The 13308-nt window shown below is 35.9% G+C and overlaps 1 protein-coding gene across 15 annotated transcripts in view; it reads left to right on the forward strand.

The window, feature by feature from the left end:
- ST18 (ST18 C2H2C-type zinc finger transcription factor) overlaps window positions 1-13308 on the forward strand; it is a 173700-nt gene that overhangs the window by 65300 nt on the left and 95092 nt on the right. For 2 of the 15 annotated variants that reach the window (XM_074819380.1, XM_074819441.1), the window contains exon 1: window positions 6163-6328. The exons of 11 other annotated variants lie outside the window; for them this stretch is intronic. The gene's annotated coding sequence lies outside the window, so the exon portion shown is untranslated. Of the gene's footprint in view, window positions 1-6162; window positions 6329-11166; window positions 11259-13308 lie in introns of those variants that run through there. 2 more of the 15 variants (XM_074819421.1, XM_074819387.1) reach the window with 2 other exon arrangements.

Genomic DNA, 13308 nt, shown 5'->3' on the forward strand with positions numbered 1-13308 from the left:
TAATACAGTACTTTTAAATGCTGACAAGATGCATCAGAATGTAAACTTAGATGCAATTGTGACTTTATATACGCAATATTGCATACACAGGTGAATCTGACTGCAGGTTCTTTTCATGTAATGCTTAAGATGTGCATGTGTGATCATTGCGTGTCTTATGGTATAACTTGATTCTTTGAACATACTATAGTAAAGTTATTCAAAGTTTTAATAATATTGCAAGACCATTGCATTATTTTAAAAAATGCACTATAAATTTAGAGATTTTAACAATGAAATCTAACAAGGTTTTAAAAATATAATAGAAAAAACTGTACTAGGAAGATGGTTCTCCTGAACAAATCAGACTGTTTTCAGTAGGTTATATCTATAAAATAAATCCTTGAAATTTAGGAGCAGTAGGAAATGTATTACTCCTGTGTCAAAATACTCGAGAGCAAAAGAAGTAAAAAGATGCTAATATTTTATCTCTTTATATCCACACAATATACTTTAAAAAAATCTTTTTTTAACTAGCTGTTTTCATTGTGATAATTAATGTTCAGACCCTTTTGAATTTTGCTTCGCCATTTGGAATTATTAAAACCCAGGAACACTAAGATCACTATTTCTACAGTGTTATTAAGCTTCTCTTTGCATAATAAGTATGTTCTGCACATAAGCAGAGAGAACAGAAAGTGATGAGCAGGGTTTCCCTGAACGAAGCAGCTGTCAGGGATCAGGTAAGACATTGATGGCAATAGTTGGAGTTTTGTGTATGTTGCTGAGAAAGCAGCAGAAGAGGTTGCCTAGACACTTTCCCAAAACATGGCTATCAGAATAAAAAACCTTTGGATAACCACAGCTGGAAGCCTAGGGAGTTCTGAGGACAAGAATTTATGCTGAAAGGCAGGTGTTCAGTGGATGAGGTTTACCAGTTGATTTCTCTGTTCTGGAAAAGGGTGGTTGGTATGTGAGCAACAGGAACAAAGTCAGGATCTTGCCTGCAGACAAGTCCAAATCAGAGAAGGGATGTTTCCTGAAGAGAACCGGGAATGCTGCTACTCGGAGGGCCACAGGTGGGCTTCAGTGAAAAGGCCTTAAGGAAAGTTATGAAGGGAACTGAAGTAAAGACACAGTTGCACAGCCCAGGATATTTATACAACTGAGTTTTGTACTTCTCAGGACTACATGGACAATGAGATAAGTGAGCTTTTTGTTAAGATTTCCAGGGCTCATTTTTCTCTGTTGGAAAGAATGATTTTACCAAACAAGATTTATTCCGATGCTTGAAATACTCTCATGATACAGTTTTCAAAGGCTAACACTGGAGGTGTTAAAGGTGTCACCCCTACTTCTAACAACATTCGTGATGGTGTCCGAAAGCTAGGAATGACACATACATACATAAAATAGGCAGAAATCAGATCAGTAATTTAGAAGTCAAAAGTTCTCTAATATAAAGTTGACCTAAAGCAGAGTCTTTTTTTTTGCTTTTTGAGTCAAGACTTATATAACTTGAAAACTACTAAATTATGACATGAACTGACATTGTGATTCAAAAGAATTTTTCTGTCTGATCAGCTATCTAAATAGCAAATGAAAATCTGGTAGTATCCATAATCAAAAGTTTCTTACCACAGCAGCAATATCATTATTGGTTTTTTTATTTATGCATTTAATAATACGATGATTGGAGAAAGATGTGTTTCAGGGCTTTTTTTAATTAGCAGCAAGAGCTAGGAAAATTTGTTACTCTTAATATTTAGCCCTATTATGGGATTTTTTCTGAAAGACTTAATCCATATTTGACATCACCTGCACCTAATTTTCAGTGCTTATTAAATAACTGCTTTCAGTTACTTATTAAGGCTATATATTAAAGTAAATAAGACTGCGAAGAGAAAAATATTTTCATTTCTCAGTTTTAGATCAGCCTGAATTTCATAGAACTGTAACTCAGAACAGCAATATTCTAATCTCCCTTTCAGTGAGGTACAATCCCAACAACAAAATCCATTAAGAATGACTTTTTTCATCCTTTAAATAGAGAGTTGTCCACAGTCCCCTGAGTATTTTTATAGAAAGCCTAAGAGAACTGGGTGCATGCCTGTACTAAGAGGCTTTGAGAAAACTCACCTGAAATATCTGTTTCCAGCTTTCTGTGGTAGAATCAACTAACAGGAAAGGAGTACTCCAAAATTCGCTGTCTTTCTCTAGGGTACTGTTAAATAAACACTTAAGAAAAAAGATAACTAGAGAGAAAATGAAATCTTTCTGTTATTTCAGTGAATGGAGTATTTCACAGAGAGCATGCTGAAAGCCTTAACATTCCATGAGCCAATATATAGGTTTATTTGGATAATCATTCCCTTGTTAATATTAGGTCAGGTATCTTTTCTTCTTCATTCTTTTTATTCCTCTAAATTGACACTTCTGAAGTAATATGATGTACAAACATGGTTAGCACATTTTCAAAATGTCATTTCAAAGTTGAATGCTTAACGACTTGTAGTTTTTCTGCTATGTATGTATTAGGCAGTTTTCCTCAGCACAAGCCTGCTAACATAACTCACTCCAGGCTGATTTATTATTTTTATTCAACCAGGTGCTACATGGGTTTGGCAACTTTGCCAACACTATTGTCTATAATGACTCTGCACTTGGTGCTTGATGATGCCAACACATGCAATGAATTTACTGGCACCAGCAGAGAATATTTCATTCCCTTATCTCTTTGTGAAGAATCAAGATTCATCTCCCATACTGCCTGCTATCCAATACATCTCATGTAGTCTCTTTTATTTCTTTTACCTCTCTGTTTCCAGACTGTTCAGTTATGATTCTGCTGAGCTAATAGCTGTTCTTAGAAGTAGAAATATATCTGTTATGTTGAAGTTTCTTTATAATTATGTTTACTGTTTATTTTTCCTCTTGTGAGGTCTCTTAGGCATCTCTACTTTGTTCAGAAGTCTGTATCATAAACAAGTTTTGTCTTTTTAAATTAGATCTGGAGTATCGCTTGGCAATATGTAGGAATACAGCAAGTACATTTATTTCTGCAGAGGAATGAAAACTTTCTTTTTTTACTGTAGCAGTCTCTTCTTCCTAACTGTGAAGATAAGCTAAATTCAGGTGAAAACATTCACAATTTTAGTACTATTCAGTACAATATTCATAGTACTAATTTAAAGTTCCGTGCTGTTTTTGAAGTTTCCCATGAACTTGAATAGCAGCCAAATAACTGCTGTACAGTCTACAAGGAAGTTTTTTCTGTCAGTCTTTGCTGTGTTTTTTCTGGTATATTACACCATTCATTTACAATTTTGTTTATACTCTTTGAAGAGTATTTTATTTATTAATAGAAGACTATAAAGTCTGGTACCTGAGTATTAGTATTAGATCCACACAAATTCTTACCACCACAAGACTGAATGGTACCTAGTGCATATTGAAGTGCACATTTATTTCATTTGTGTTTCTGCAACAAGTCATCACTCTCCTATTAGATTTCATTTTTTCCCAGGTGAGTAGTTTGAGGGATAATTTAACTCTTTCTGTATCCTTTTCTTATTCTTGTAAACTTTGAGCCTCTTATTGCTTAGAGGGTCAAGATAGGATGACTTGCAACTTAAAGTTTTGCTAACTTTGAAGCACTTACATCATAAGTACATATTTTGTTATTTAAATGAATTCTCAACACAAACAATCCAATCTTTACCAGTTTATCATTACTTACTGGATTGTAAACCATGCAAAAAGCAAAGTTCTGTTAAATCTGAACTTACTTAGGATTGATTTAATGACAAAGGGTTTTTTTTTCTTACTTATGTGTCTCAGTGGAATGTGAGAAATATCTTCTAAATCCTTTTTTCAGCAAGCAGGTTTTAATATGCATAGCACTACAACCATATAGATAAGAATCAGACAGGAAAAGATAATCTATATCTACAAATTTTACTCATTCTCTCATCACATGTTCTTCCTGTGATGTGAGAGGATCTGAACAGCTTTGTTAAATGAATTCTACCTTTAAGATGAGACAGTTCACAACCCAGGATGATACTTAACACTGGAAAATATAAAGACAGTGACCTAAATGCCAGTCTCACTCCATGATCAATTAGGCCCATGCACAGCAGATCACAAAAAAAAAAAAAAAAAAGAAAAAAAAAAAAGGAAAAAAAAAGGAAAAAAGCTCCATCTGGTTCAGAAGACAGTGGCCAGTCCCATAAATAACACAAGCTGTCAGGAAAACATCATTCCTATAGTACTCTGTGTATTGGCTTTCTGTCCAACTACAGATCCACTAACAAGGAGCTTCAGAGCTTTGCATAGGCTTGGACCACACTCATGTCTTCAGCTCACCATAACAGCCACATTCATGAGTGGTGCAGGGTGGAAGAAGGTAAGAGTGCTGGGCACTGTTTAAGCATATGATAAGTAAATAATAGTTCTGGAAGTTTACAATATTGGTGCAGAACAGAAATTGCCTGCATTTTTTTTTTTTTACGTGGAGGATTTGCCTTCACAAAAATTGAAGACTGGAAATGCTAATACAGAACATGAGCAATGCCTAGGTGTGTTGAGCTCTCCCAAAACAGGAGGAGGATCCACAGGCCCATCACTGCCTCTGGAATTTTCTATCACTTGCCTCAAGTGTTGTCTCACCACCCGGTTTTCCTCCGGGGGGTGTAATGTCACTTGGTGCCTCCTCTCTGGCTTCAAATTTACACACCACTTCTGCTCAATGTGTGTGGGTTCCAAGGAAAGGAGTGCAAATTATTTCAACAATCTCATCAATTCTGAGGAATTCTCTCATGTGAGGGGTAGCAAGTTTCCTTGGTCCAGTTCTGCACTAAATCTCTAGCACATGATGAGGCCACCACTTCCCAGAGTGTTTTGTCAGTTTTACTTAAACATCCTCCCCTCTACTGCAGAGGGAGACAAAGGATTCTCTATTTTTCTAAGGTCTCCCCTGGGGAAAAGAACAAAAGACATACCGTTTCTGTACATATAGTTTCTTAGTTAAACATACAGTTCATAGCTGAACTTTATTTCTCAAGAATCATATGGGTACTCGCATGCTCAAAATATTAAAGGATGTGGAAGTTTTGGCATGAACTGGGTGATGAGGGGCTGTGGATATTTTGTTTGCTCAGAGGTAAAATGGTGATCCCCACTATTTCCTGTTAATCTGTTGAAGATAAATAGTAAATTGCTGCATTTATTTCTTCTCTCTGGTTTGCATTTCGAAGGCACACAGAAAATTCACTTTGAAACATTTCCTTAAAGGCACATGATAAATCCCTAGGGAGAAATTCACAGCCTGAAGAGAGCCTTGTGCTTGGGTTTGATAGTGACAGATAGCAGTGGAAATACAGTACTTGGTGCTCCGAACTCAGAGACCATTATGTGTGCAACTCACAGTGAGACCATGGCAGAATAAAGCTTCCCCCCAGCCCCACCCAGAAGTGTGGCTGCCTTTGTAATTTTAATTGGTCTGTGTTTGTGGAGTGGGGCCTCTATTTACTTATGGCTTGGGGCTTCTGTTTACCAAGCCTGGTGGAGGCCAAGTGTCATATCACTGAAGCTTAGTTCCTGCAAGCTCTCCTGCTATATCTTGAGGCACTTTTCTTTTCAGTATCTGTGCCTGTCTAATTCGCAAGCTTCTGTGAAACAAGCACAGGAGGGTACAAGGCCTACAGGGAGGAATTACACCTAATTACTCAAATAATTGCTAGGCTGTTGCCTTCTTAGTCACTGAAAATAATTTCCAGGTCCCTGGCTTTTATAGATAGTCTTCTAGAGGCAGGAGGACACAGCCCCCTTTTTAACTCAGCCCATTCACTCACAAAATCAGAACACTCGAGCCTGCAAAATTAATAAGCACCACTTCCATTACATATATTTTAGGTTGTTGTTGCCGTGGCGATAAAGTCAGGGACATTGAATCTCCTCTGTTGAGCCATTGTTATCATCCCTGGCCATCTGCTGCAGAGGAGTGATATTCCATCTCATTTGCATGATGACTGATATATGGGAGGTTTGGAAGGACATATGCCACAGCAATCATGTGATGAAAATTAAAGTGAAAGTTTTGGGCCCAGAGCCGAAAAAAATCTGTGTATGCGCATGAGGCTGTTGATGTGCAAATGTGAATCATATTGAGAAGGTTTGAATAGGGAGGTGTGACGTAAAGAGGGGACACAAACGCAGGTGCTTATCTCTAGGCAGTCAAAGGCACTGGATGTCATATCATGGGAACTACCTTTCAAAGACACAGCTTTAGTGCACAGTTCAGCACACAAGGGAGGAGAAACATATAAGTTTTGGAAACAAAAATAAAGTAAGTTTAACAACTTTTTCACACTATTCTGAACCCATTGATGTTTAAGCAACTTGTACTATTAGTAACTTTCTGTCTTTTCTATTGTTTGTGCTCTTATTTTGCAAAAAAACAAAAAATCCTGTCCATATATCAATGTTGAAAGCTTGAGAGATTTGTATTAAGAAGTTTGAGGGTTTTTAATCCATGTTTAAAATGCTCTTTGAAAACTTTTCTTTTTGTTTAAATGACACTAATACTGTTTCTTCCACAATGTATGCTTGGTCATTATCTTAAATGCTATTTTGGGCCTCAATTAAAAAATAGCTACTTGTAGCTGCTTTGAGAAAGCTTTCTGAACAAAATGTCATGGTGTAATTGCATTTATACTGCCTCAGTAAAGCCTTTGTTCATATACATTTTACAATTGTGCAAATTTGCAGCTCTAGCTATTTGATTTGAGGAAATGATCACAAGAACACTTTTCCTCTCATTTTGAAAAGTTACTGAACTTAAATACTACCATTGAAAAAAAGAGAGGGGAAAAAAACAAGACGGGAGAGGGAGAGAGTGGGACCAATGTATTTGTAGAAACTGTTCGATAGATGCAGGTTCACTTGCAGTTATGTATTACACACCAAAGAGCTTTCTCATGATGTTTTAGAATGCTTTAAAATCATGCGTAATGTTTTTAAAATGAAGACTGTTGATCAATATATTTAATAGCATTACTCTAAGTGAAAAAGGGTCCTTCAAAGCATGACATTTCAGTCTTTTAAATTATTTGGGATTCAGAGAGTGAATTGAGAGCTTCTGATTAAAAAAGCAAATACTGTACTTTAGAATGAATGTCTGTGTCAGGAAAATCTTTAAAAAGTTAAATGACAGTAATATCAGGCAAGGTTGAAGAATGAAATGGACCTTTTGGGACAACATTTTGCAGGAGGATGATTTTTATGAAATAGCATTTGATGCTAGAGAAAGTCTGTTTAACACTCTGATCAGCAATAGCTCTCTCTCTCTCTCTGACTTTCTTTTGTCTTTAACAAAGCACTTAGTTCAGATGTTTGTCTTCCTTCATATGTAAATAGCAAGACAATCTTCTGCAAGGTGCTGTTAATTTTTCATTTAATAGACTATAAAAGCACAAATCCCAGATTTTATCCTTAAACTATATGGGGTGAACTTTGTTAGTTAAGGATCTTTTTAAAATACAGAATGACCATTTATTATCTCTTTTGTCAATTAAATTAGTTAAGTTAATTGCGTAGATGTGTCTTCTTTGGTTTCACTGTGCAATGGTTTTGTAATTCTTGGGGAAAATTACAGCATTTGTGATGAAAGCCTTCTCTGAGACAATAATATATTTCTGTTATAAGGTGGCTAACAGATAATCCAGATTCAAAATGAGGAATTTCTAAATATAGGCTTTGCCTCTTAAGTTCCCAGTTTGGAGCATTTTATTTTTACTTGTAAATATCATCTGCGTATTATAGTACTTTCATGCCTGCAGGCTAAGATTACCAGTCTTCCTTTTTTTCCTCCTCCTTCTAAATATTCAATTACTCAATGGTAATTATTATTATGTGGCCTTCTTGGCTTACTGCATTATTAGATTAATATAGATTTCTTGTGCCAAATTAGCGGAAATCACTGTTATACACAACAACGAATCACTTTTTTTTTTTTTTTTTTTAGTTTTATTTACTTTGTTGAATAACAGGAAGACTTTGACATCATGAGATTTTATTCTTGAGACTTTCAATATAACATGTCTTTGAAAGCTGAGCAGGAGAGGGCGTATTTTTGTTTTGCTTTTTCTTTTCTATGTTTCTAATAAGTAGAAACTTTCGTTAAATTATAATTTAGTTTGTTCAAAGACCTATAAATAGGGACCTTTGTGAATGAAATTACAGTTGAAGTCCCTTGATCTCTGGTTATTGTTTCAGAGGTGTGTAGCAGAGGTAAGAAAATCTAAAATGAAAGAAAAGGAGCTGTCCAGGGTACTGCAGCTGATTAATATTTCCTGCTACTGTACAGAAAAAAATGTTTGCTGAAGTGTTCACAAAACTTCCACCATTTGCTACTGTTTTTTTTCTCTTCAGAACTAGACAAACCTTATGTTGATGTTAACTATAAAAAATATGTACACAAAACTTATTTTTATGTCATGTTTCTGTGAATAGCACATACACCCTCAGATCACAATAACTTTCACAAATTGCCTATTAAAACTAAATTTTTATGTTAAGGTTTTTGTCAAAGTAACAGATAATAAAACTTTTCCAGTCTAAATCAATCTTTGAGTATAACACAAATGGTTTCTATGGTAGTGCCGTAATGTAAACAAAACAAACAAAAAAAACCCCAGATCCCAATCTTGCATTACTTGATTGCTTTTGAAATGAATTCTTGTCCTTATGTGACCTGAAATGTGTGGTTACAAAGCTATAGAAATCCAAACGATCATATTTGTTTGATATGAAATGAAAAAAATAGTTAAATTGAAAGTTTAACATCATGAAATTCAAAATCCCAAGCGGTATATAAACATTAAAAGAAACTTTGGACTGCTAATCCTAGGAAATGAGTTTTATGGATTGAATTCAACAAGGCTTCAGAAATGGTTCCATCTGCTGCCTAGCAGCTGGTGAAAGGATAAATTTAATTCATTAATTCATTTGGAAAAAAGGATCCAAGTAGTAAAGACTTCATTGCTCATAATGCACATAGGTGGAAATCAAAACTGAAATTAGGTCCAGTTGATCATCTTTGATAATGAGGAACATTTTCTTTGTTATTGTTATAATGATCTTGATCGTGAAGTTGACAGTATATTGACTATATGCTGTTAACGGGTATATTTACGTTTCGAAAAGTTGATAACAGTTCTGAAGTTCTCTTCTGGGAGGAACATCCCTACTTTGGAGGTTACAGATTGTGTAGGTTTAAAAAGCTGGAATGTTTCACTGAAACAATATTGCTGTCTTTCTATGAATATCTGCAACTTCTTTCTAATTAAGTCAGTTCAGGAAAACAAAATAAGGTACCATTAAAATTAGAAAATGAACTTATTCACAGTTAAGTCACCATAATAATCCAAAACCAGAATGCCAAAAGTAAACAGTTTATTACTTTCTTTTCCTTTGCTATTAGAGTCACAAGCTTCATCTCATCTTTGCTGTTTTCACCCATTTTCTTTTCATAATAAGTGTTAAAAACTTAGAGTAAGAGTAAGAAGAAAAAGTATAAACTAAGGACTGAGAAAGGGCAATATTGAAATACTGAGTTTTAAAGGCAAAATTAATTGGACAAATGCTTCAATAACAACTTGACATTTAAGTCCTAGCTATAAAGTTATCCAAATTATCACAACCTCCAGATACAGATTTTTTTAAAAAAGTAGTTGCCTCTACTTCTTTTAATCTAAATCACAAGCAGTGAGTGCAAAGTTATCTACCATGAGATAGTCAAGTGACAAAGGCTCTTGTTCACCTTATATCAGGAACACAGGTAAATGTGCACCTCATTACTTGCTGAGGCATATACAGAACTGATGAACCTGTTATCCTGAAACCAGTTAAAAATCTGCCAATGCCTTTTTTCAATGTTTCTGCTTGAGATGGTGATTTCATGAATGATATTTGGCTTTTCCCATTTCCTCTGTAGCCCATAGCTCACTGTGGTGGGTTTGTTGGATTTACTATAAAGGTTCTGTTCGCACCCTGTGGGTTGGGTTAAGAATTAGGATTTATGCATTTACTTCTACTGTTGCATTGTTTATACAGCTTTGGTTTAGTTTTGATCCCTTTTTTTTTGCCTTTGAGGCTCTTCCACAGTGTCAGCTGCTGACTGATAGTAGGAGAACGGCCTCGTGGTGTGAATGAAAGGGACCTAGCGGTTGGTAAACAGAGATAAGGAATAAATAGAGCACAGGCAAAAGGAGATAGTTCTGTGGGAGCCCAGATTGCCGCCAGTCTGTTCAAGTGAGATGCAGTGCCTGTCCTTTTCCCAGATTAAATTAGTGTGCGAAATCTCCAGTGACCTCCTCCCCTTCTCCCCATACTCTTTAGCCAAGCTGAACAGCCTCTGCTGTAAAGTATTCATTTTACCCAGGGACAAGTTGGACAATAGAACTCTCCCTGTTACTTATGGACAGCTGTCGTGATTCATAGGGCTTTTCAGCATTTAATTTTTCATAAGAGTTAAAAGGGTTTTACCTTGTAACTGACGAGAGTTTAGAAATGCAAAGACGCCAGCCCTGAGGTTGCCTGTCGTAAGGAAGTTAATAAATAAATATCACCCCACCACACACACACATATCCCCTCCCCAATGTGTGAAAGGCTGTGTATTTTGTTAGTGCTGCTCTTCTTATTTAAAGGGGTTTAATTGTGATAACATGATTACACTGAAGCATGAACTGCATGGAGAAATTAACAAGCAGAGACACAGCAATATGCAGGGCCCCCAAGGTTCCCTAAATTAAAGGTGACCAGTGCAAACCCAGTGAGTGCCCTTTTCCCTCTTTGCCCTTGCTTTTGCCTACAACTCCTATCAGTTTATTACCTGCAAATAACTCCCAGGAAAGAGTAAACCCTCATGAGATACCTCTGTGGTCCCGTATTTTTTTTTTAGTGATTTACTGCAAATATATTCAGCATTTTGACTGATTAAATAGACCTTCGGCAACCTTGAGGGTCACTGTGTAGAGTATGTACATAGAAAATGCATCAGCCCATTGTACCCTGGCAGCTAATGAGATTGGTCGTTAAGTAAATGACACAAAGCCTACAAAAAAAGCTTAGCAGCTCACTAGAGTATCACAGAGTGTCCCTGCACACCACACAACGACACAAACAGTGGACTAACCTAGCCCACCCCTGCTTTATTCTACATCACTGCTTCCCTGATGTCAGCGTGAGAGGCAGAACAAAGGCTAAAAGGCACACGGTAAGTCAGTCTGACAATTATGCCCTAGGGAGAAAGTAGAGCAAATCTTAGCCTAACCATGGGGTTGAAAGTCCGTTTCTAGACAAGTAGGTCATAATGAAAGGATTTTTTTTTTTCCCCCTGTCACTTCATGAAGGGGAGAAAAATGTCTCTAGAATCAAGGTTGGGTTTGTTTCTTGTTTGTTTGTTTCCTTTTCTCTCTGTCTGATTCGCCAGCTTACAAAAGTTTCTGGAATTCCGAAAGTAACGTGAAACAGTATGTTTTGTGAACTGGATATTGCAATTACAGTGTAATGAAATATTATTTGTAAGAACTGCCACACAATAAGCACTGCCTCAGATGTACATTAATGTCTGATGAACTTTACAGACAGAAAGTTTCTTTTTACTTCTCTGTAAAAATCTGCTGAAAATGTGTTATATGTATGAATACACATTTCAATCCACTAGCCAGCTACTTACACCGCTAAATACCTGGTACAGTTTTTATAACTATGCAGATATAAATGAAATTGTTACTATAATTTTGGGGTGTTTTTTAAAACAGGTTTTTACATGATATCTCTCTCAGTGTTGTCTTTTACGTGAGCTGAAATTAAAGAGTTGAAGATTGCTGTTAAACAGTTACACAGTCATTACCTTTTTTCTTTGCACAGCAGCCAAATATTCAGCTGATACAAAAGCAGGTGCCTGCCTGTGTAACCAATGATAAAATCTTTTCTAGCAGTGTTTCAGTTTAGTATCTCAGGACCCTTTATTTTGCTGAAAAATGGCAACAGGAAGTTGCCAGAAAGTCTTGTTTGCATTGATAAAATGTTTCTGTCTGCTTTGCACTTTGGAGCTCAGGGGATGTTAGGTTCAAACCGACATGATATTATTGCAAGATGCCTGTGTGAATTAAGTAATGCTTCTTCCCACCCCCCCAAAACCACTGAAAACCATATGTTTTAAGAATGCTTTCTCAAAGAGACAGTTAAAGAAGTGGGGTTTAGATATCAGCCTGCATTACAGTTGTTTTTTTGTTGTTTTGTTTTGTTTTGGAAGAGTTATTTAATTTGGGAAAACACTTATCAATATATGTGTATTTAGATGTGTCAGGATAACCTGTTCACTTAATTAAAACTCTGCATAGGTCACAGAAGTCAGTTCACTACGATATGTCGCTTACCCAGGGACATCTTTTTTACTGCCTGGACAATACAAGTATCATCACACCTTATAGAAACTAAGACAAAATGTGATATTTTAACATATGCATTTGATGATTCCTTGCAAAGGGGGTGTGTGTGAATGCATATATATGAATCTGCATGTGCATATTTATATAAAAAGTGTACATATGCAAAAAACTATGTTCACCTATATAGTATCCCAGTTCACTGAAACTCAGTATGTATTAAGTAACAGTTATGTTTGCTTTTGCATTTCCCAATAATTCCAATTTAGGAAATTTAATGAAGAAGTAACCGGACATGAGTAAAACTTTGTATTTAAATTTATTTTCCATATTTTTAAGGTGTATGCATCTCAGCAACATGTTTTCTTTATGTTATCTCAGAAAATATGATATGCATGCATCAGAAAACAAGCTTGCTTTCTCAGCTAAATCCTGTAATTTATACCTAATTGAATTGAACAGCAGAGATTTAGTAAGCTACAGTGGTACAACACAGTTTTGCTCTGAACTTTGCTAATTGATATTAAGTTTTCAGTTCATTTTAACAGGTAAGATTTGAGGATATTTTATATTCAGGTGCATCAACACAGCTTTTAAAAATGAGCACATCCCTATCACACAGTCATCATGCTTTTTACATACCTACGTGAATGAGGGTGAAGGGTATTTGATATTTCAGCATTCACCACATCAGTGAATAATAAGTTCAGATGTCCTTTACCCTATTAAAAGTAGAGAGTGATTTCATAGGGGTAATGCACATGCAGCAGTGCTACAAAAATCATACTGCTACTGTAATCCGACAGGTCGAGCCACAGTAAGTTTCAGTAGTTTTTCAGAGCTTCACTTTTTTGTTTTCTCTTGTCTGTCATT

Source organism: Strix aluco, chromosome 1, assembly GCF_031877795.1.
Source record: "Strix aluco isolate bStrAlu1 chromosome 1, bStrAlu1.hap1, whole genome shotgun sequence".
NCBI classification, from domain to species: domain Eukaryota; kingdom Metazoa; phylum Chordata; class Aves; order Strigiformes; family Strigidae; genus Strix; species Strix aluco.